The sequence below is a fragment of the Vulpes vulpes genome, chromosome X (genome assembly GCF_048418805.1).
Source record: "Vulpes vulpes isolate BD-2025 chromosome X, VulVul3, whole genome shotgun sequence".
Lineage (NCBI taxonomy): Eukaryota > Metazoa > Chordata > Mammalia > Carnivora > Canidae > Vulpes > Vulpes vulpes.
In genome coordinates this window covers 107,296,031-107,321,624 of record NC_132796.1, presented here as the reverse complement: position 1 = coordinate 107,321,624, position 25,594 = coordinate 107,296,031, and the positions used below count along the sequence as shown (strand labels likewise).

The following is a 25,594-nucleotide window of genomic DNA, read 5'->3' as shown; positions in this document are numbered from 1 at the left end:
GCTAAATGTAATCTGTTTGCATTTATAGTGGTTGCTGACATTTTTAGAAATATAATGCTTTTTGTTTAGCATCACTTTCTTTGCTTCATTTTTCTCCTTTCCTGCATTTACTTGGACTTAGAAAGTTTTCTATATATTTTTTCCTCTGTAAATTTTGAAGCTATAGAAACTATTTCTTTTTTTAACTAGTTATCCCTAATATTTTAAGGACATATAAAGTTACACCTTTTTCTGACACAGTCTAAAATTATTTAGAATTGTCAATTCTGAATATGACAGATTTTATACTACTGAATATGACAGATTTTAGCATAACTACAAACTGAACAGGCCAGTATTATTTATTTTGTCTGAAGTATTAATTTTACATTTCTTTAAACATCAAAAAAAGAATTGGACTCTGCACTCAGCACAGAGTCTACTTGAGACTCTCTCTGCCTCTGCCCCTCTCAAATAAAAAATAAACTCAAATCAGTCTTTTATTTTTGGTAGTTTTTAAGGTATTATCTTAATCCTTAATGTTCTGCAGTTCTACTTTGATGCACCTAGCTATTATTTTCATTTATCCTGATCAATACCCAAAGTACACTCCGGAACTAAGGACTCGGGTGTTTCTTCAAGACTGGAATTCTTTTCTATTATATCAGCAAATACTATTTCCCTGCAATCTTCTTCTCCATCTCTGGAATTCCTCTCAATATAGTCCATTTTCTTCACTGTTATATTTTTTAAAATATCTTTCTCTTTTTTTGCTACATTTGGCATTCTTCAGTGCTGTCACTCTGCTATTTTCTTTTTTGTGTCCAATCCCAAGTATATACTCCCTTAAGTTTGCATTTAAATGACTTTATTTTCCTTTCCAAGATTTCTAATTGGTTCTTTCATATCCATCTGGTCTCATCTTTCATTTGTTTATTTTCTGTTTGCTCCATAATTTCCTGTTATTTTTATTTATTTTTTAAAGATTTTATTTTTAAGTAATCTCTACATCCAGCTTGGGGCTCAAACTCACAGCCTTGGGATCAAGAGTCGCACACTCCACCAACTAAGCCAGCCAGGCAGCCCTTTAATTTCCTGCTATTTTAAAATTAAAGTTATTTGTATACTTCTTTGAGCATCCCCATCATACTTAACAAAATCTTTGATGGGCTTTTCCAGAAAATCATTTCATCCTGAATGAATTCACATTCGGATTTCCATGGTGGTCTTTCTTAGTGCCAATCTTTTTCATGTATTTTAAAATCCTTGTGTGGAGACTCATTTGAATAGCATATAATTTTGTTCCTCTCCCATCCTGTCTATGCTCCATGCTTCCTTTTATCGGCATTCTGTGCTGATCCTACATGATTCCCAGGACTGTAGTCCAGAACCAGGTCTTATTGCATATTGTCAGGACTTCTGTCATATATAATAATACTGAAGATCTGTTAAGCCAGTGGCAACTTGATTCGGTTGCTTATAACAAAAGTTTTTCCTTGGTCTTCTACTCCCTAGGTTAACAGCTTCCTTTAATATTCTAGCCCCCAACACAGAGCAAAGTGTCGTAAACTTTCCTGAGCTCTAGATGCATATATCCACCTATCTATCTGACCTCTCCTCTGGGTATATGATAGGCATCTCAAACTCTATGTGCCTAAAGTTGAACTCTTGATTTTCACTCTCACTCCAAATCCTTCTCCAGTGTTCCTCATCACAGTAAATGGCACCACCATTTACCCAGTTACTCAAGCAAAAAAAAATAATAATAATAACCTTTAGGTTGGAGTCACCTTTAAACCTCTTTCCTTCACCACTCTACATCAAATCCATCAGCAAGAATGGTCAACTCTTTCTTCTTCATAATATACCCTGAATCTAGGCACTTCTTACCACTTCCATCACTACCTCTATGGACAAAGATACCATTCTCCTTTGTCTGGATCATTTCAATAACTATTCACTAATGATAATAGTAAGCCGTCACTAATAATAACTACTCAATAACTACTCACTACTCCATGCTTCTGCTCCTGACCCAGTCAACATTCTATCAGATATTCAGAGAGTTCACTTCATGGTGCAAATCTGATTATATCATTCTTCTGCTTAAAACCCTCCAATGAATTCCCATTCAGAATAAAATCTAAGTTGCTCCTGTGGCCATCAAGTCCCTACTTGATCTGGTTCCTGCTTTTTTCTCCAAACCTACTCCTATTACCCTCCACCATCCTTACAATGTATTGTGGAGATTAAATCATGTGTGTAAAGTGTCTACCATAGAGTTTGACACATGTACATTGTTCACTAGATGCATAACTATTATCATAGTTGTGTAATAAAGTTGTTGAGATGAGGCCTGGGCTGGAATGATGGGACATGAGCGGAGAACAATACAAGTAAAGTCATGGAAAGCAGAATATGGTGAAGTAATGTTAGAAGGAGCTAAGAAGAGAAGCTCATGGAAAGGAATTGACATACTATGTTTTCCTGTAATTACGCTCCACTCCTTCCTGCCCAATACACACACACCCCCTACCTGAGTCATGTGGGTTGAGTAACCTACGTTTCAGTCATTTCATATTAGAATTAACCATTGGCCTGCAAAAGCTTGCAGATTTTGATCCTTTATTTAAAAAGCTAGGTTTTTTTTCCTACATTCCTAGAAGGGCCAAACTATGATGGCCAGTCACAAAACACAACCCACACTTCTACTATACCAATCTGTTTCCTTCAATTGGAGCTATTTAAAGTAGGAGTTAAAATGTAGCTTTTGAAGGTAAAATCCTGATGGTAGATATGCCTTTCCTGTCATAGGTCCTGCTTTGGCAGAGCACCAGTCATTTATTAACAGCACACTGGTATTCTCAAAATCCTGCTGATTTTGGCATATAATTTACAGATCTATAAATCATTCGAAAGAGATTTACCTTTTGATTCTCCTAAAAATAAGAATAAACTGATTCTTGCTCACTGGTACTGTTGATTCCTACATAGTGATCTATTGTTCATCAGTTCTCACAAAGGAAAGTTTACACGGAGAACTGTTTGAGTAAAAATTGTTGGTATTTGATTGCTGGAGTCTTTTGTATTATAAATTGGTCTCATCAGGTATGCACAAGATAAAACTCTCCAAAAAACAGGCTTTCAAAATATCTTTCTCAATAGTATTCCTGGAGTCACAATATCAGAGTTAAAATAGCCCCAATATGTTTTGGTTTGAAAAATACAATTATGCCAAGCTAACTTGAGAGGAAATCCAGGCCAGCACGTTTAGAGATTATTTCCTGATGTTGTGAGAAAGTGGGCAGACCTTGTAGACCCGAATCTCTGACCCAGCTCAATCCCAGGCTTGTCATTAAAGCAGATAATTGCACACCCCTTTTACTTCAGTGAAGGGGGTCTCAGAACGGAATCCTTCCAACCAAAAATGACTGGCTGGAGCCATCTCCGATTTTGTCAAGCCAGCAGTCAGCATGACACATAAGAGAATATTGTTGCATTAGTTGGTATTAATATTTACAGAACTGATTGAAAATTAAAGAAAAATGCTAAGTTCTATTTCCAAAATGTAAAAAAGGCAAAGGCTAAGTGGGACCTCTTGCACAGCTACACTCTGGAAAGTTGTGGAAAGAAGGTAGGATCTATCTTTTTCATTAATAACATCCAGGCAAAGCCCTCTCTAAAGCCTGACATAGGAGATGGTGATGTTTAGGGCTAATGGAGGAGGAAGAACTGGGTTTCTTGTTTGTTAACTAGGTATGTATCATCACGTGAGGAGGAGGAAAACTGGAACACGTCCAGTGGGTTCTCATTCCTTTGAGACTAATTTTACCTTTGCATTGTCTCTGCTAATATTGAAAGTCTAAATTCTGTAATTAAATTCCAGTTAAGCAGTGCCAAAACACCTCTCCAGCTCAGTTTTTTAAAAAAAGATTCTATTTATTTGAGAAAGAGAGAGAGAGCACGAGTGGGGAGTGGAGTGTAGGGGGTGGGGGGAGGTGCAGAGGGAGAGGGAGAGACAGGATCTCCACTGAGCAGGGAGCCTGATGTAGGGCTCTATCCCAGGACCCTGGGATCATGACCTGAACTGAAGGCAGAGCTTAACCGACTGAGCTACCCAGGCGCCCCTCTCCAGCTCAGTTTTTAAAAATAGATTAAAAATAAATATAACTAACCATTTGATTCAAATAAATACAATTCCTTGTTTGAAGGAATCAACGCATGAACAAATTCTAGATGCACTTGGGCAGTGAACGTTCACCTTCTTTTGTGAGAGGTGGTGAACACACAAACCCTGAGACCAATGCTGAGTACATCATCATTGATAAGACCCAGTCCCTCCCCACAGGGAGCTCACAGTCTATTGAGGAGGGAGAGAGACAGGATGTCATTGAAACGTTGCACAATAGTATAGTGGTAAAGGGAAACACATGTGTCATGGGAGCACAAATGAAGGTCATTGGAATCCAGGCTGGATATGTCAGGGAAGGCTTCCTGAAGAGGGAAAGGCAGGGTAACAGCACAAACCAGAGCCCAGAGGTGACAACCAGGGTAAGTGTAGGTAAGATCAGAGCAGTTTGATGTCTCTAGACGGCAGAATTGAAGCAAGAAGTGACAAGTTGCACTTGGAAATATTTATAAATGTGCGTATATACACAGGTTAGCATATACCATATCTTTCCTTGCTCTGTCACTTAGAGAACCTAGAAGCAATCACATGCTTGGAACAAAGAACAATAAAAGGAGGCATTGCTCTCTGGAGAAATGGCTCATTCTAGAACTGGGGCAAGAAACATTCAAGAGAATACTGGAGTATCTTATAAGCACCGGAAAATAAGAAGGTAGTCCAAAGAAATGAAGGGAAGGAGGGAGGGAAAAATATAAGGAAGGAGGGAGGGAGGGATAGGATCGAGATGGCCAAACAGGTCATTCCTGACTTCAGTCTCCCTCACAAAAAGACTGATTAATAACTATCCACGGACAAGATTACCTTTTTGAAAATTCCAGAACCAAAAGGTGAGGCTGAAGTACCCCTTTGGATCACAGAGAGTAAGAAAAACTGTATTAGAAGGGAAAGGGGAGGGCAGCCCCGGTGGCTCAGCAGTTTAGCACCGCCTTCAGCCCAGAGCGTGGTCCTGGAGACCCGGGATCGAGTCCCATGTCGGGCATCCTGCATGGAGCCTACTTCTCTCTCGCCGCGCCCCCCCCCCCCCGCCCGTCTCTCATGAAGAAATACATAAAATCTTTTTTAAAAAATAAAATAAAATAAAAAGAAGGGAAAGGGGAAAGGATTCGTTTTGACTGCATCGCCCCCTCCCAGGACAGTACGGTGTGGCACCAAGAGGATCCCCTTGGGCCCATGGTTTCTCCACTGGGAAAAAGAGAGCCCAAGGTGGACATCCAGCTTCCCCAGCATTGCAGGATGCACCCTGGGAGGCCCACTTGGATCTTGCCCCACAAGGATCACTGGGGGAGTCGCTGAGACTGGACTACTGGGGAGATGGAGAAGAGGTGGTACTCAGAGGAATGAGCCCACAGACCCTGATGGACACATTCCTTTTTTTTTTTTTTTCAAGATGACGGACCACATTCCTATTGGCAGCAATTCTCAAGTGGCTCTGCCTATGTGCAGAGCCAAACCACTGTACCTACGTGGTCGGAGAGCTCAGTTGGCAGATCTGCCTGGCTTGGGTCTCAAGCTAACAGTCAGTAGCAGCCCTAGAGCTCATCCTATAGCTGTGCTGAGGCAGAGAGCTAAGTCAGAAGCTGTGTACACCTGGAGAGCATAGCCTCTAGCCTGCCCAGCCAGGAAGGCTGGCCAGAGACCCCAGGCAGCCACAAAGCCGAGGGACTTTTTCATTATATAATGTCCTTCTTTGTCTCTTGTGACAGGTTTTGACTTAAAGTCAATTTTGCCTGATATAAATACAGCTGACCTTATCTTTTTTGGTTAACATTTGCATGAAATCTTTTTCCATCCCTTCACCTTCTGCCTATATATGCCCTGAAATCTAAAGCGAGTCTCTTGTAGACAACATGTAGTTGGATCTAATTTTTTTTAGATTTTGTTTATTTATTTATTCATGAGATACACAGACAGAAAGAAAGGCAGAGACACAGGCAGAGGGAGAAGCAGGCTCCACGCAGGGAACCCGACGTGGGACTCGATCCCGGGTCTCCAGGATCAGGCCCTGGGCCGAAGGCGGTGCTAAACCACTGAGCCACCCGGGCTGCCCTGGATCTTTTTTTTTTTTTTAATCCATTCTGCCACTCTATGGATTTTGATTAGGAAATCTAATCTGCTAACATTTAAATAATACATAGGGAAGGATCTACTATGTTCACTATGTTCATTGTTTTCTATTTCTTTTGTCCTTCTTTTCTCTCTTGCTGTCTTCCTTTGTGTTTCATTACCTTTTTTGTGTTAATTATCTTTGATTCCCTTTTCTTTTTGTGTGACTTCTATAGGTATTTTCATAGTGACTATCATGGGCCTTAAATAAATAATCATATTGTAATAACAGTCTATTTAAGCTGATAACAACTTAACTTCAATTGTATACAGAAACCCTATACTTTTACTCTCTCTCTACACTTTGTTATTGATGTCACAATTTACACCCATTTATGTTGTACGTTTACTTACATTCATTATTATATTGTCCATTTATATTATCCATTAACATACTTTTATAGTTATAGTTGTTTTTTATTTTTTTGTCTTTAATGTTTATACTTGAATTAAAAATGATTTATTCACCACTGTTAGAGTAATATGGCATTTTTTTAAAGAAAATTTTATTTTGCTTTTATTTTTTGTTTTTTTTAATAAATTAATTTTTATTGGTGTTCAATTTACCAACATACAGAAAAACACCCAGTGCTCATCCCGTCAAGTGTCCCCCTCAGTGCCCGTCACCCATTCCCCCCCACCCCCCGCCCTCCTCCCCTTCCACCATCCCTAGTTCGTTTCCCAGAGTTAGGAGTCTTTATGTTCTGTCTCCCTTCCTGATATTTCCCAACATTTCTTCTCCCTTCCTTTATATTCCCTTTCACTATTATTTATATTCCCCAAATGAATGAGAACATACACTGTTTGTCCTTCTCCGATTGACTTACTTCACTCAGCATAATACCCTCCAGTTCCATCCACGTTGAAGCAAATGGTGGGTATTTGTCGTTTCTAATGGCTGAGGAATATTCCATTGTATACACAGACCACAGCTTCTTTATCCATTCATCTTTCGATGGACACCGAGGCTCCTTCCACAGTTTGGCTATTGTGGACATTGCTGCTAGAAACATCGGGGTGCAGGTGTCCCCGTGTTTCATTGCATCTGAATCTTTGGGGTAAATCTCCAACAGTGCAATTGCTGGGTCGTAGGGCAGGTCTATTTTTAACTCTTTGAGGAACCTCCACACAGTTTTCCAGAGTGGCTACACCAGTTCACATTCCCACCAACAGTGCAGGAGGGTTCCCCTTTCTCCACATCCTCTCCAACATTTGTTGTTTCCTGCCTTGTTAATTTTCCCCATTCTCACTGGTGTGAGGTGGTATCTCATTGTGTTTTTTTTTTTATTTTTATTTATTTATGATAGTCACAGAGAGAGAGAGAGAGGGGCAGAGAGAGACAGAGACATAGGCAGAGGGCGAAGCAGGCTCCATGCACCGGGAGCCTGATGTGGGATTCGATCCTGGGTCTCCAGGATCGTGCCCTGGGCCAAAGGCAGGCGCCAAACCGCTGCGCCACCCAGGGATCCCTCTCATTGTGGTTTTGATTTGTATTTCCCTGATGGCAAATGATGCAGAGCATTTTCTCATGTGCATGTTGGCCATGTCCATGTCTTCCTCTGTGAGATTTCTCTTCATGTCTTTTGCCCATTTCAGGATTGGATTGTTTGTTTCTTTGGTGTTGAGTTTAATAAGTTCTTTATACATCTTGGAAACTAGCCCTTTATCTGATATGTCATTTGCAAATATCTTCTCCCATTCTGTAGGTTGTCTTTTAGTTTTGTTGACTGTATCCTTTGCTGTGCAAAAGCTTCTTATCTTGATGAAGTCCCAATAGTTCATTTTTGCTTTTGTTTCTCTTGCCTTCATGGATGTATCTTGCAAGAAGTTACTGTGGCCAAGTTCAAAAAGGGTGTTGCCTGTGTTCTCCTCTAGGATTTTGATGGACTCTTGTCTCACATTTAGATCTCTCATCCATTTTGAGTTTATCTTTGTGTATGGTGAAAGAGAGTGGTCCAGTTTCATTCTTCTGCATGTGGCTGTCCAATTTTCCCAGCACCATTTATTGAAGAGACTGTCTTTCTTCCAATGGATAGTCTTTCCTCCTTTATCGAATATTAGTTGACCATACAGTTCAGGGTCCACTTCTGGATTCTCTATTCTGTTCCATGGATCTATGTGTCTGTTTTTGTGCCAGTACCACACTGTCTTGATGACCACAGCTTTGTAGTACAACCTGAAATCTGGCATTGTGATGCCCCCAGCTATGGTTTTCTTTTTTTAAAATTCCCCTGGCTATTCAGGGTCTTTTCTGATTCCACACAAATCTTAAAATAATTTGTTCTAACTCTCTGAAGAAAGTCCATGGTACTTTGATAGGGATTGCATTAAATGTGTAAATTGCCCTGGGTAACATTGACATTTTTACAATATTAATTCTTCCAATCCATGAGCATGGAATATTTTTCCATCTCTTTGTGTCTTCCTCAATTTCTTTCAGAAGTGTTCTATAGTTTTTAGGGTATAGATCCTTTACTTCTTTGGTTAGGTTTATTCCTAGGTATCTTATGCTTTTGGGTGCAATTGTAAATGGGATTGACTCCTTAATTTCTCTTTCTTCAGTCTCATTGTTAGTGTATAGAAATGGCATTCTGTATTTGTCTATAAAGGTGAGTTATACTTTCACATGCTATTGTGCTGTTGTTTAGCATCATTTTATTTCAACATGAACATCCTTTACCGTTTCTTGTAAGGCAAGTACAGTGGTAGTGAAGTCCCTCAGCTTCTGTTAGTCTGAGAAAATCTGTAAGCCCTCTTTCATTTCTGGGTGACAGTTTTACTGAATATAGTATTTTGGTTGGCACGTTTTTAAAATTTCAGCACTTTGAATACGTCATCCCACTGCTTTGTGGCCCACAAGGTCTCTGATGAGAAGCCCACTGACAGTCTCATGGGAGTTTCCCTTGTTCATGACAAGTCACTTTTTTCTTGCTGCTCTGAAAATTCTCTCTTTGTCTTTGACTTTTGACAATATGATCATAATCTGTCTGCGTGTAGTTTCTTTGGATTCATTTTACTTAGAAGTTTTTGGGCTTCCTGGATCTGGATATTCATTTCTTTCCTCAGACTTGGAAAGTTTTCAGCCATTCTTTCTTTAAATAATTGCTTTCTGGTCCTTTCTCTCTTCTCCTTCTGACAGTCTCATAATACATATATTGCTCCAATTGATGGGTGATCCATACGTCCCTTAAATGTTTTTCATTCTTTTTTCTTTTTGCTCCCCTGTCTGGATAATTTCAAATTACCTGTCTTTGAGTTTACTGATTCTTTCTTCTGCTTAATCTACTCCACTGTAGATAGAACCTTTACTGAATTTTTCAGTTCAGTTATTGTATTCTTCAGTTCCAAGATTTTTGTTTGGTTGTTTTTAAACTTTCTATTTCTTTGTTTAAATTCTCACTTTGTACATATATTGTTCTCCTTAGTTCATTGAGCATTTTCATAGTGGTTATTTTAAATTCTCTGTCAGGTAATTTTATACCTTTGTTTCATTAAAGTCAGTTTCTGGAGTTGTATCTTTTTCCTTCACGTGGATCATTTCCCCTGTTTCTTCATTTACCTTGACTCTTTGTGTTGATACCTATACATTAGGAAAAATCCCACTTCTCCCAGTCTTCATGAAAGCAGAAAAACTGCTTAGAGATTCTATGACAGTCCAAACCACTGTCTATGCTTTTAGTGTCCCCCAAACATCTGGAGTATATCAGGTCTGTCCCATCACTGCTCTAAGACAGGTGAGACAAAAACCAGTCCCTTAGGACTCAGAGAAGCTGGAACATTGGATGTGCACTCCAACTTTCTCCCTCCTCATTGGCAAGCTGGGAATTGGGGGTTTTGTCTCACTTGTTCTGTGCTGAGAGGAAGAGCTATGGCAAGTACTAGCGTGCTAGGTCAAACCACTGTCTTTGTTGTCAGTAACCCTGGGCATTTAGAATACACTGGGTCCTATCATCACTCTGAAACAGGTGAAACAGAAGCCAGTCCTTCAGGCAGCCACCAGAAAAGTTGTAATGATTGACATTCAGCACAACTCTTTCCCTCCCCAGGGAAAAGGTGAAAGTTGGGGGGGGGGGGGTTGCCCACGTGCTCTGTGCTGAGCAGGAGGAGGAGCATTGGTGGGTGCCCACATGAGAATTCAAATGGCCATCTTTGTTATGTGTAGTCTAGCCTATGCCAGGTCCTAGAGCACTCTGAGAAAGGAAACAGAAGCCAGTCCCTCACACAGTACCTGGAAAAATCAGGATGTTAGATATGCTGTCCAATTCTTTCCTTCCCTAAGGAGAAGCTGGAAACTGGGGTTTTTAGCCTGCTTATTCTGATGAAGCTGAGGGAAAGAACTGTGTAAGTGCCCACACATTCGTCCAAACTGATGCCATTATTCTCTGTAGCCTCCTGGGATCTAGAATATGCTGGGTCCACTCAGCATTCCAAGACAGGAGAGACAGAAGCCACTTTTTTGGGGTAACAGCCAGATAAGTTAGAATGTTGGGTACGTAGACCAACTCTTCCTCTCCTCAGAGAGAAACAGGAATTTTTTGCCCACTTGCTCTGTGCTGAGCTGAGGTGAGAAGCTGTGGCAAGTGGATACATGTGAGTTCAAACCACCACCTTCCTTCTCTGTAGCCCCCAGGGTTTTAGCACCTGAAGCCCTGTCAGTGCTCTGAGACTTGTGAGAGAGAAGCCAGTTTGTTGGGCAGCACCCAGAAAAGTTGGAACAGTTGAAGCACAGTCCAGCTCTTTCCCTCCCCAGGAAGACTGGGAGCTGGGAGTTCCCTTCCTATGTTGCTGTGCTGGGGACTATGGCAAGGGAGTGTCTCATGTTTTCCTGCCAGTTTTAATGTGGCACTTGCCTGGGGGTGTAGGAGCCTCTCAACTAGTTTCTGGATTTCTCACAGAGGGTGGATCCATGGAGATACAGAGAGTTTAGAGTTTCCTCTTCTGCCATGTTGCTGACATCTTTTTGTAAGTTCATCTTTGTATCCTGTGACTTGAACTTGGTTTGTTTTTTGTTTTTTGTTTTGAACTTGGTTTTCAGTTCTAAGAGTTTTTCTGTAGATCCCTTGAAAATTTTTATGTAGATCATCACATCAAGTACAAACAGATATTTTTCTTTTCCAATTTGTATGCCTTATATTTTCTTTTCCGGCATTGTTGAGCTGGATCGGTCTTCCATCACTATGCTGAATAAGAGTTATGAGAGCAGATATCCTTATTGCCAATCTTTGGGGACAAGCATTCTCTCTTTCATTATTAAGTGTGATGTTAGCTATAGTTTTGTAGCTGCTCTTTATCAAGTTAAGGAAGTTGCCCTCTGTTCTTTATTTATTGAGAGTTTTTATCAGAAGTAAATTGGATTCTGTGAAATGCTTTTACTACAATTTATATGATTTTTCTTCCTTAACCTGTTGATGTGATGGATCACAATAATTGATTTTTGAAGGTTGAGCCAGCCTCGAATCCCTAAAATAAGCTCTATGTGGCAAAGGTATATATTTCTAGTTTTTTATATATTCTCGAAATCTACTTTCCAATATTTTGTTAAGGATTTTTACATCTATATCCAGGATAGATATCAGTCTTTACCTTTCCTTTTTTTTTTTTTTTTGCCTGGTTTTGATATCAGATTAATCAGTTTTGTATACTGATTTGAGAAGTGTTCCTTTCTCTTCTATTTCTGGAAAAGTCTATGAAGAATTATTATCGATTTTTTTAAAAACGTATGTTAGAATTCTCAAGTGAAATCATCTGACCCAGGCAGCCCTGGTGGCTCTGCAGTTTAGTGCCGCCTACAGCCCAGGGCGTGATCCTGGGGACCCGGGATCAAGTTCCATGTCGGGCTCCCTGCATGGAGCCTGCTTCTCCCTCTGCCTGTGTCTCTGCCTCTCTCTCTCTCTCTCTCTCTCTCTCTCTCTCTGTCTTTCATGAATAAATAAATAAAAATCTTTTTAAAAAAATCATCTGACTCTGGACATTTTTTTTGTGAGTTTTAAATTACAAATGCAATCTCCTTCATAATTACAGTGCTATTCAGATAATCTATTTCACATTGGGTAATTTGTGATAGTTTTGTTGTTGTTGTTGTTGTTTTCCAAGAATTTGGTCCATTTCATCTTGAATGTCAAATGTATGTGTTCATAATTGTATTATCCTTTTGATGTCTATTGGTTCTCTAGTGACATCCCCTCTTTCATTCCAGATTTTGGTAAGTTTTTTGTCTTCAGCTCCAAGTCCGGGATATATATGTCAACAAGAAAATCCAGAGACCTCACCACCATGTCATTCTTCACATCCCAAGGTTCCTAGCTGGTCTGGCTTCTGCTCTCCACCTTTCAGTGTCTTCTTGCATTTATTTTATAACTAATGTCAGGGGATTTTAGCTGATATTAGCAGAAGGAATAGGGGAAAGTATGTCTATTCCATCTTTCTCTTTCTAGAAATGGAAATGCCTCGGTGTCCATCGAAAGATGAATGGATAAAGAAGATGTGGTTTATGTATACAATGGAATATTACTCAGCAATTAGAAATGACAAATACCCACCATTTGCTTCAACGTGGATGGAACTGGAGGGTATTATGCTGAGTGAAATAAGTCAATCGGAGAAGGACAAACAGTGTATGTTCTCATTCATTTGGGGAATATGAATAATAGTGAAAGGGAATATAAAGGAAGGGAAAAGAAATGTTGGGAAATATCAGGAAGGGAGACAGAACATAAAGACTCCTAACTCGGGGAAACGAACTAGGGGTGGTGGAAGGGGAGGAGGGCGGGTGTTGGAGGGGAATGGGTGACGGGCACTAAGGTGGACACTTGACGGGATGAGCACTGGATGTTTTTCTGTATGTTGGTAAATTGAACACCAATAAAAATTAATTTAAAAAAAAGACAAAAAATAAAAATAAAAAATAAAAAATAAAAAAGGAAATGCACCTCGGTGGTTTTGAGTAAAGGAGTAATAATGTCTGCTTTGTGTTTTAGAAACATCACTCTTGTGACAGTAAAGAATTGATTAGAGGAGAGCAAAAATCAAGGTCAAAAGTTCAAGTAGAATGCTCCTGTGGCCCTTAATGAAGAGGGTAGGTGAGGATCCAAATTAGGGATTTGGCAGTGGGCAAGTCTCTTCTCCTCTCCAATGAGTCATGTCTTAGCAGCGGTCTCTGGAGACATAGTGTCCTCTACTACCCAACTCTGTGGTTTCTACTGCCTCCGGAGTCTGGCCCAGGAATATGGATTTTGTATAAGCTACTCAGGTGATCTGATGTATAGCTAGGATTCAGACCTGCTTTAATCAGTTCGGGCTGCTATAAACAAAATACCACAGACTGGGTGGCTTTAATCAACAGACACTTATTTCCTACAGTTCTGGAAGCTGGGAAATCATGATCAAGATGTTGGCAGCTTTGATGTCTAGTAAAACCATTTTCCTGGGGCAGCCCGGGTGGCTGGGTGGTTTAGCGCTGCCTTCAGCCCAGGGCCTGATCCTGGAGACCTGGGATCGAGTCCCACGTCGGGCTCCCTGCATGGAGCCTGCTTCTCCCTCTGCCTGTGTCTCTGCCCCTGCTGTGTGTTTCTCATGAATAAATAAATAAAATCTTTTAAAAAAGTCTTCCTTGTTTGTAGATGGCTGCCTTCTTCCTGTGCGCTCACATGGCCATTTCTCAGTGTGTGCCCAGAGTACACTAGCTCTTTCTCTTCTTATAAGGGTACTAATCCCACTGTGAGTCTCATGAGTGGGTCTCACACTCATGCCCTAATCTAAATCTATTTACCTGCCACAGCACCCCTCTCCTAATACCATCACATTGGGGGTTAGGGCTTAAACATATGAACTGGGGGGAATACAAATATTCAGCCCATAACAAGACTCTTTTGTCTCTCAGTCAAGGTCTCTCACATCTGGCTACCATTCAAATGACCTGCAAAGCTTTATTCTAAATTCTGAGACCTGTGTCAAATCAAATTTTCAAAGGGAGATAACAAGCCCCATTTACTCATCTGTAAAATGGACACAATGATGGCATCTTCCGCATTAAGGTTATAATGAATATCAAATGAGATAGTATATATAAATCATCTGTCATTGGGTGCTTGGCAATTATAACTTTTTCTAAAAGCTCCCCACATGATTCTAATGTTCACTCAGGACTGATTACCACTGACTACTCTATATGGTGGGCAATTCAGGCTAAATGGGCAAAGAGAACTAGAGTCTAGTAGGCAGAAGGAAGTGAGGTTTAAGGCAAGATTTGGGGGGTCTGCAGCCTTTGGTTTTGCTATGAAAAAGATCGATTAGGGACATGGAAATTCCCATGCTGATCTTCTCTTACACTGTGTGAGCTCACAAAGGTTTTGCACATTTCCTTATGTAAGGGCACACAGCTGACAGATGGGAGAGCTGGGCCTTTAGCGGTTCTGTCTCAGAAATCAGGCGTCTTCCCACTACCCACCACTGCACTCTAAACTGTTCAGTGGTCATCATTGCTTTTCACCACAAGACTCTCCCTTGAAGACTTTGGCCAACAGGTCTGTTGGTCTAATTTCTGCAATGTTCCTTAGGGCTGAGAGACAAGAACAAGTGGCTAAGTTTGTTTATGTTTTATAAGGCTCAAGGACAAGACCCATCCATGATGTGAAAATAGTCATCTTGGCAAATAATAAAGCATGTAATTTTGTTCTGCATAGGAAAACTTCACCTCTAGAGATGGGGTGATAGAGAATAAAAAACTAAAAGCACATGTTTAAGAGTCACTCAGACTGGATTGGATAGACGTGAAGTGCCTAGCATATGGTAAGTCTTGCATAAGTGGAAACTGTAGTCACTAATATCTGTGATGATGCTCAGATGCAACTGTCTCTGAAAAAGGAATGGCTCCAGAAGCCTGAGCAGGCTGAGAGCAGAGCAGAAGGCTACAGAAGGCTGAGAAACTACTGGTGTCCAACCCCAGCTTCTATCACTTCCTCAGTGTATGATCTTAGACAGAAAGCCACCTAACCTTCCAGCCTCAACTGCTTCATCTGCAAAATGGGTACAGCGATGGTACCTACCTCATTAGGGCTGTGGTGCAGATCAAATGAGATAATGTATGTAAATCACCTGCTATTTACTGGGTGCTCAATAAATGATAGTTATGATTACCCTCTCAAGGTGAAACAATTTCCAGCCAAAGCATTAATATCAGTGATTCCCTTTATTTGATGAACCAATCTGCATCTGATTAACTCTTTGTAAGCATCTCTTGGGGTAGAATTGTAATGTGTCCTTCACTCTCATGAGGAAGATTTGGCTGGAATTCTGTACCGAGGAAATTAATGGCCTCTGCGAATCCATTTGCATAAGTACTTGTGCTATCACAGTGACATTAAAGAACGCATCCCGATCTGGTCCTGTCAGCACAGAAACAGAGCTGCAGGGATGAAAACACACTTGAGGCCTGGCGATTAGTTGCCCTAATACTTATTCCCCAGAAACCTGCCTTATTTTGCTAAGAATGACTGGAAAGGTTATGGCAGCAAAGTGGCTGTGGAGGAGGAGTATCTCAGGAAAGATGTCCAGTTCCTGAATGACAGAAATTCCGCCTGGGGAGAGGAGATAAAAATCCAGCCCCCCAATGCCTACTGCACACATCACCTCTAGCCTTTCATCCTAGGACCAGAACCTTCATTGGTTGAGGGGACACTCTGTGCCCCTCAGGAGGGACTTGACCCTCTCAAGGGTTGCAAGACAGAGCCACCCACATCCAATTGCCCTGGTCCAAACAAGGGGATATATCCAAACATAATATATCCCCTCATTATTCTTCATTATCTCTATAAAGAGCAAAGGTGCACTTCTACAAATACCAGGCCTGGCCTTAAACCTCCAGCAGTAAAAAGGTATCCACACTATCAAAGTCTAGTGGCACTGTAGTTAGAAGTCCTATGCCGAACTTAAATCCATTTCTGTCATTTCCTGGCTATGTGACTTTTGGTAAATTTCTCAATTTCTCTGTTCCTTAATTTCTACATTGTAAGGTGAAAGTAATAAGAGAGTGTCCTCATACCTCTAAGGTTTAAATGAGAGTGCTTAGTAAATGCTGGATATAGCAGAAGCTCTTAGCAACGCATAGCTATGTTTATTATCCACCCAAGTTGCATTAAGATAAAGTGGATAATTGTTTTAGTTATCTCTTTTGGGGAAATTAACATGTATTACTTTTGAAATTAAAAACGTAATTTTTAAAATCCTAAATATAAATTCTATTGTTAGACATTTTTTATTACTAACCCAAATTGTTAGACATCCACTATTACTATTATTTACCATTCACCATTACTATTATTTGCATTAAAAATAATGCATAATGATAATCAATTACTAAAAATTTTAAAATAAATGAATAAATGGAAAAATTCTTGAAGTAAGTGAAAGAGAGTAAAGATACAAAAATATGGCAAACCAAACCAGTTGAGCAGTGTCTAGTGCATACCCAAATGCTATGACCATTGGCCAATTACTTAATCACTTAACTGTATGTATTTTCCATGCCTGTTTCCCTATCTGAAAATTGGATTATAATAGTACTGATCTCACAGGTTTCATGGGAAATAAATTATGTATTACATGTAAAAAAAAAGATAAAGTGGATAAAGTCAAAGCATCTTCCTACTTAGGGCTCTGGCCTTGAGGTTGAATATACTCAAGTTGTTTTTCATATTCAAGAGTGTTTCATAATTTAAGCCGACAAATAGCTAATCACAAATTGAAGCGTTGTCCTAAATTTGTTTTTTATCAAAGTAGATGCTTGAAATGTTGGAGAAAGTATACTCTCATACATCGCTGGTAAAAAAGATAATCTTTATATCTTGTCTGAAGAGGAATCTGGTATTTTCTACTAAAATCAAAAATATAGATACACGTCAACCTAGCAATGGCACTCTTGGGAATCTATTACATAGAAATAAAAGCACTGAGGGGGGTCACCTGGGTGGCTCAGTCAGTTAAGTGTCTGCCTTTGGCTCAGGTCATGATCCCAGGGTCCTGGACGGAGCCCCCACACTGGGCTCCCTGCTCAGTGGGGAGCTTGCTTTTCCCTCTCTCCCTGCTTCTCCCTCTCCCCACTGCTCATGCTCTCCCTTGCTACCTCTCTATCTCTCAAATTTTAAAAATCTTAAAAAAGAAAAGAAAATCACTGGGAGTGGAGGGAACGTTTGTGAGAAGAGGTATGGCTGAGTTAAGTGCACAACCAAACCATAGCCTTTTATATCACCATTTAACAGATTCAAGTGGTCTCTATGGTGGACTCTTGAGTGAGAAAGGCAAGGCGTGGCAGTATGTTTACTAGCAGGCCACTGATCTACGCTAAATGTCCAAAACATCCCTTATCTGTGTGTAATGTAAATGTCCTCCATGATTATGCAAGCAGGCACTGCTGGGGGTCTACCCCGAAGATGCAGGTGCAGTGAAATGCCGGGACACCTGCACCCCGATGTTTATAGCAGCAATGTCCACAATAGCCAAACTGTGGAAGGAGCCTCGGTGTCCATGGAAAGATGAATGGATAAAGAAGATGTGGTCTATGTATACAATGGAATATTCCTCAGCCATTAGAAATGATGAATACCCACCATTCGCTTCGACGTGGAGGAACCTGGAGGGTATCATGCTGAGTGAAATAAGTCAGTCGGAGAAGGACAATCATCATATGGTTTCACTCATTTGGAGAATATAAGAGATAGTGAAAGGGATTATAAGGGAAAGGAGGGGAACTGAGTGGGAAATATCAGAGAGGGTGACAAACCATGGGAGACCCCTAACTCTGGGAAATGAACAAGGGGTAGTGGAAGGGGAGGTGGGCGGGGGGTGGGGGTGACTGGGTGACTGGCACTGAGGGGGCACTTGACGGGATGAGCACTGGGTGTTATGCTATATGTTGGCAAATTGAACTCCAATAAATATATATATATACATATAAAAACAAAGAATAATTTAAAAATATGATTATGCAAGCATGTATGGAGGTATGGACAGTTATTCACATCAGTTACCTTTGCAGGGACAGTATGGAATGTAAGAAGCAAAGGCTGCACATTGTTTAAAGAACGATGTGCAGAGTGAAAACTTGTATTCTATCGTCCCATTTAGGTAAAATTGCGCGTGCATGTGTGTGTGTGTGTGTGTGCACCCGTGCATGCATGGGCACATATGTACCTGCAAATATGCAGGATGGTCAGCAAGATGTTAGCGGCATATGTCTCAAATGGGATGAAAAGTAGAAAAACATTCACTTATTTGTCTACTTATGTATTCGTTTACTTTACACAAGTTGAACCTGACAATTCCCCTCAGGGGACATTACATCTTAGTAATGTCAGAGTTGCATCTCAAGATTTAGAAACTGTCTCAGAGGCCAATGAGTTCCCCTCAGTACCCTCGAGGGGCATCGCCAAGCTTCTCTCCATCCCTCTAGCACACTCCCTTCTTCCCCACTTCAGGGCCCAGGTAGCTCTCATGCATATCCTCTCGTCGTTGGCTCAAACAGTGTCTCCTTACCTCTGTGACTAACTTAGGTCCCCTGTTCCATCTCCCAGGAGCACACTGTACTTATGTTTGCTGAATAACATCCTACAGACGCTGTTGGACACCCACGTGTACTCAGTCTCACCTGGGAGGGTGTGGCCTATTGCCTCTGGAGAACTTCAGCAAAGCTCAGTTTTGGTTAGTTCCACTAGAGCCACAGAGAAACCCAGAAGTTGCATTAGCAAGGCTGCCATCCATGTCCACATTTAGCAATTTTTTTTAAGTGGAACCAAGTCCCCTGCACCCTCTAACAGCAGCCCGGGTGACAACAAGGCAATAGCAGGGGTTCAAAGACCTTCAGAAACTTAACCTTTCCTCCCATTCAGCAAATACTTCATGAGTGTGTAGCAGGTACTGTGCTGAGCCTTGGAGAAACAAGAATGAGTAGAAGTTGACGTGGTCTCTGATCTCATGGGGCTCGCAGAGTTGGGGAGGAGACAGCCACAGAGGAACAGGAGTCCACAAATGAATAAATAATGACAAGTCATGCAACTGCAAAGAAGTAACAGTACAGGGCAGCCCTGGTGGCTCAGCGGTTTAGCGCCGCCTTCAGCCCAGGGCCTGATCCTGGAGACCCAGGATGGAGTCCCACGTCGGGTTCCCTGCATGAAGCCTGCTTCTCCCTCTGCCTGTGTCTCTGCCACTCTCTCTCTCTCTCATAAATAAATAAAATCTTTTTTTAATAATAAATTTATTTTTTATTGGTGTTCAATTTGCCAACATACAGAATAACACCCAGTGCTCATCCCGTCAAGTGCTCCCCTCAGTGCCCATCACCCATTCACCCCCACCCCCAGCCCTCCTCCCCTTCCACCACCCCTAGTTCATTTCCCAGAGTTAGGAGTCTTTATGTTCTGTCTCCCTTTCTGACATTAAAGAAATAACAGTACAGGGAACTAGCAGAGCAATATATTTAAAAATGTGACTAGTTCATATGTGTGCTATTTTTAATGTAGATAGACGTAGCTATGATTGATTCATTTAAAGTGCCATTAGATTCTTAGCTGCTTTTTGCTCAAGTGTTTTTTCTCAACCACTACATTTTAAGAGTACAACCATCATCATTGTGGCAGTTGGGAGGGTGGATGAAAATAGCAAACGTTAAAAAGCGGCTTTCACACATGTCCATGCATGGAGAGAACCCATGGTCTTTCTAAATGAATACTGCATTGCTGTGCCACAGACCCACAGACCCAACATGGATTTGGAAGTGATTACTGACCAATTTTTAAAAATTTATTTATCAAGTGGTCCCCAAGATTAGCTGTTTGATTTGCTTGGTAAAGATGATTGCTATTTTAACAAGAAGTGTTCATACTCAAAAGAATTTTAAACCACTAGTCTAATAAAAAGCTCTCAAGTCATAATGCATGCTCCCCCCCCACACACACACACCCCTGGTGAGCATCTAGCAAGCATTAACAAGCAGCAACATGCCTATGAAAGAGAAGAGTTGCAGACTTAATATCCGTGCTGCCATCACTCATCTCCCAAAGCAAGCTAGCAGCAAGACGAAGGAAAACCCACCACCCCTCCCCCCACAGTGTGGGCTAGGACCCGATCCAGTTTGCAGAAGGATCCTGCATATGGGGTGGAGGACTGCCCCCACATTTTAGCCTGGGGAATAGGGAGCCTAGGTACAACAGCCTTGTGCTGACCCCACGCTGACTCTGCAGGGGATCCAGAAGGAATGCAGAGTTCAGTCTGTGTCCTCAGAGAGCCTGACACCTACCTGGGAGTCAAGATCTGCTTATAGGAAAAATACAGGACTAGAATATCTCGTTTATCCGAACATACAGCAGAACCAGAACTTTGGTGGAATCAGAACTCCATATAAATTGATGGCCCAATTAACTGAAATTTTCTGCTAAGTGTTCATCCTATTTATTTGGATAGTTTGCACTGGAAGAGGCTTCTAAATGTATTACGAGTTTGTTTTATTCAATGGAACATTCTGGGCATCATTTAACCTTTTCTTGATGACTCAGGGTCATCAATATGAACACCCTTTATTGTACCTCATCTGCTTTTGCATTATTCTGAATTCTCTTTCTTTCCACATCTGGCTGTCAGCTGTCACTGCTCACACACAGTTGGTGAGTCTGTCTGTCCCAACCCTCGCAGCTCTGGACCGATCATGGATAATAACAGCAAAGACTGCATTGATCCCCTGCTATATGCCAGGCCCCGTGCTAAGTGCTTTGCATGGATTAATTCATTAAATCCTCAGTGCGACCCTTGAGGCAAGCACAATTATTATCCCCGAATTGTAAACGGGGTAAGCAAGGCCCAGAAAGGTCAAGTCATTTGCCTAAGGTTACACAGCTTCATGTAGCAGAGCCAGAATTTGTACCCTGATCTGATCTCAAGATTTCAAGGTTTTTACCACCATTTTAGTGCTTTTCAAACCTTTCTGACAGTGAGAGACAATCAAAAATATATTTTTTTCTCACCATACAGAAGACAAAGGCATGTAAAATAAAATCACAACTTCTAACAACACATTTCTTGTGTGGAATACATTCTGATATTCTATTCCATTATCATCATCATCATTATATCACTAATGTTGGTTGCGACCCACTGAAACGATTTCCCAGCCCATTAATGGGTCACAACTCACGGTTTAAAAAATCCTGTAGCACATTTTATAGCTAATCTGCAATGGGGACTGGGTTACCACTGGCCATATGACCCCTTAGCGTAAACCAGAAAAAGGTGCCTCTTCCTTGAGATGCTTAATTCCATCTTCCAACAAACTGTCAAAATATATTGATATTGTTAGATTAAGACACTTTACTGTCATCTGCCAGAAAATGGTTAAAAATAAGTGTCTTGATGTCAACATGATGAAGACAAAATGATGTTGTGAGTGCCCAGTGCACAACTGTACACTTTGGCCCTGGTAGACAGAGAACCCAGGTGACGATATGAGTTAAAAGGTGAGTATTAAATGAGTCAATTTTCTCAGAGGACCTGCATAAACAGGATTTGTCACAGATCTTTTGCTTTCTCCTTTCTCCTCAATTCCCATAGGATTGTCAGATAAAGTATAGGATACCTTCTTCAATTAGAATTCCAGATAACCCATAAATAATGTTTAGTGTAAATATTCCTCCATACAGTATTGGGGATATACTCATACCAAAAAATCACCTTTTGCTTATGTGAAATTCAAATGTAACTGGGAATCCTGTATTTGTATTTGCTGAATCTGGCAAACCTATTTCCAACGCACAGGTAGACGGATGTAGGTCTTGCCCCTGTGCCTTCCGAATCTGGAGCAGTTATCACACGACATGGGGGTTGGATGCAAGTCTGTTATAGCAGCTCCAGAGCTGTCACAGGTTAGGACCAAGTGGGTAATCCTGAGAGGAAGACAGAATTAGAGAACATCAGTTATGTGAGTTTATGAAAGCACTGTGGGCTGGGGGGATTGTGGGAGACTCCTGGAGGACACGGGCCTAGAAGGATAAGGAGGTTGGAGACAAATTCTAGGATCTGTTTCATGAGAAAAAGCTGATGCTCCGATGAACTAGGCAGTGTGTGTGGTGCTTAGCAGGAGATGAGTTTTGTTGAAGCAGGAGCTGAGTCAATTCAAAGATCACCTAGGCAGGGGCCACATGAGAGTAGTCAGGAGAGTCTTTTTGATAGCGTTTCTGTAAGATGGATGGAAAGAACTAGACCGATACAGGAAAATTATGATGGTACTAGACTTATGCTAAGTGCCAGGCAATGTAATAAGCATTTGATACGCATCATTTCAATGGACTCTCACAAGACAGGCCCATTATCGTCCCATTTTATGTCTAAAGAAACTGAGGCAGAAAGTGGATCTGATGAAACATGGCCAGGGTCACATAGTTTATAAGTTGGGGGGGCTGGGCTTTGAACCCGGATGTGTCAGGTTCCGGGTACACTCTTCACCCCCACACTACGCTGCTACAAGTGATGTGGGAATGAGGGGAAAGGAATGTTGTAAAACACAGCTTCTGAGACACCCTAAGTACTGTGTTGTGTCAGGGACAGAGAAACATGAGCTGATGCAGGTCACAACCCTGAGATTAATGAGGTGTCCTATAACACTATATCCTTGCTACTTTGTCCCAACAAAAAGCAAAACACACTTTTTGAAGTGAAGTGACATGTCTATGGCATCCCAAAGGGTAATAAGTCCCATATTTCTTTGGCCCTCTTTTGTACCCCTTCCAAAAACTAGAAGTAAGTCTTGCCCTGACCAGAAAAGAAGAATCCAAGAGTCCCAGCCCTCATCCTCGGTATTGCACCCACAGGGTTTAAAGTCCCACATAAATACAACAATCATTTGGGGATCACAGGAGCCATTCTACTGGTAAGCATTCTTTCCCCCGGCAGAAACAACACAAATCCCAAACAAAAAGCAAAACCACCATTTGTGGTCTTCTTTTAGATGCTCCTTCTTGCTGGCTGGGCTACTCATCTGTAATCTATTCAATCAGAAACTTGGTACTGGGTTAACAGATAACACAGCTTTAATTTATTTGCCAAAACACTTGGCCTCCAAAACCTTATTATTATTTATTTACGCACCATTGTTAGGATACAATGCCTGTACTTTGTGATGGGAGCATTAACCACAGGCGGGTCTGTTATCAACGTTTGAGGACTGGTTGTTACTGTGATTATTTGTTGCTGGTTCCTTTGCTCCCAAGCATCCCCCTTCACAGGACCAGCTGAGCTAGGCAAAGTGAGGGCAGAGAGTGAGCTGAGGCACGCTCTGTGCCGTGCTAGTAAACCAGCTCTCCCAGCAGTGAGAGAAAGAAACAGCCCCATTTGTAGCATTTGTTCATTTCTGTGGTGTCAGCACACCCGGGGTGGCCATTTTAAGCTACCAGTGTGACCCCACCGAATGTGAATTTGGGAACAGATACTAACAATAGCTCTCCAGGGCCTGCATAAACCAAGCAGGGAAGTCTGTATGGCGCATCAAAAAGGAGCTGGGGAGTGGTCAGACAAATGACACTTTCTCCATACAATAGGTTACCAAGTGGTGGCTGAAAATGCTCCTGTGGACCTATAGTTATTTACTTACAAATTTTCTAAGCTTTTGAAATAAGTAGACCCATAGTTTTTACCACGGAAAATAATCAGCAATATGCTATTATTAAGAGTTTTTGAAGTCATCCAACAATATTAGTAGGATCCCATTGTAACTTTTTAAAAGGTGTGTGCTCACTCACAAACAGAAAAATTATTTAATGTTAGTTAAATAATTACCAAAATATTGATGTTAGTTTTCTGTGGGTGGTAAAATTATTATTATTATTATTTTACTTTCTTCTCTTTAATATTTCCATTTCACAATTTGTTTACAATAGGCACATATTACTTCTATATTCATATATATATATATTTCTAATTTTAAAAGCAGGAACTCGAACACCTTGTTTTTTTTTTATTTTTTTTTATTTTTATTTATGACAGTGAGAGAGAGAGGGGCGCAGAGACACAGGCAGAGGGAGAAGCAGGCTCCATGCACCGGGAGCCTGATGTGGGATTCGATCCCGGGTCTCCAGGATCGCGCCCTGGGCCAAAGGCAGGCGCCAAACCGCTGCGCCACCCAGGGATCCCTTGAACACCTTGTTATTTCATGAGTCCTCTTTCATTCCTTCACCACCTTCTCCAGGTAGAACTAGTGAGCTGGGAATGGGACATCGGCTAGAACCCAAGCACACCAGGAATACATCCCCCCCACAGGTCTTACTCTACTTTCCTGAGTGCCACTCAGGGGACAGGGGTCACTTGTCCAATATTACAGAACAAATGAGTGGCAGTGCCCTACCATAGAATTCTCAAGGCCGGCTGCTCAGGCGCCAGGTCTCCCCACAGCAGCTGCCTCATTGACTGCACCACAACAGGTTATTATAGCTCAACCCTTTACAAATAAGAAATGATAGAGACAGAGCAATTCTGGGGGATTTAAGTTCTAGGTAGGTAGATTTGAGTTCTGCAATCTGAATCACAGCACCCACACACCAATTTCTTGTCATTATCTTCTGAGAAATAGGGATCTCACACCTCTAGTTTGCTAGGCTAACTGGTGACACTTTTGCCTGTCAATTACACCATGATTAAATAAACTTGGAAGTCAACCCCTGGTGTAAATGAAGGGCAGGAGTGTTTGCCATAGCCGAAAAAAACAAACCATCATAAATAATATTGTTTCTACGTGAAAACATGCTCAAGGTTTCCAACTGACTCACATACTAACGTCTGGAACATGACATGATTCATTTGTAAATTGGGGGCTGCCAATTGGGGACCAGGTGGTCTGATCTAAACAGATCAGAGCCTTATGCTTCTCATATGGAAATCTCTTTACAGACATGCTATTGTGATCAATGAATAATTTTAAAGCATTTGGGAAATGTTAATTATTGATCCTGGCTTCCCTGACCAAAGCAGGATCTACAAAATGCCACACAAATTCAGCTTGGTCTCTATGCATTACCAAATAACCGTGCTGATTGCTTTTTTCTCTGGCTGGCTATTTTCAAACAGTTTGGTAACAGCTCTGGTTTATTCATAGAGAGCTCAGATAAAGTCAGGAATCAAATGTTATTACCTAGAACACATATATAAAGAATGAGAATGCCTTTAAAGAGAAATCCATCTCCCTCTTTCCCAATCAACAGAAGTGACTCGGGTATTATTATAGCTGCCCGGTTGTAATCCACCCTCTGGGATGCCACTTCTTGTACCTAGTTATTACTATGCCTCCGTCCCCAA

At 41.2% G+C, this 25,594-nt stretch overlaps 1 long non-coding RNA gene across 3 annotated transcripts in view; it reads right to left on the bottom strand.

The window, feature by feature from the left end:
- Positions 1 to 20,686: 20,686 nt before the first annotated feature.
- The window catches only part of LOC140596308 (uncharacterized), a 248,193-nt gene continuing 243,285 nt past the window's right edge, over positions 20,687 to 25,594 (bottom strand). For all 3 annotated transcript variants that reach the window (XR_011998348.1, XR_011998349.1, XR_011998343.1), the window contains one exon: positions 20,687 to 22,194. This is a non-coding gene — a long non-coding RNA (uncharacterized lncRNA). The remainder of the gene's footprint in view (positions 22,195 to 25,594) is intronic.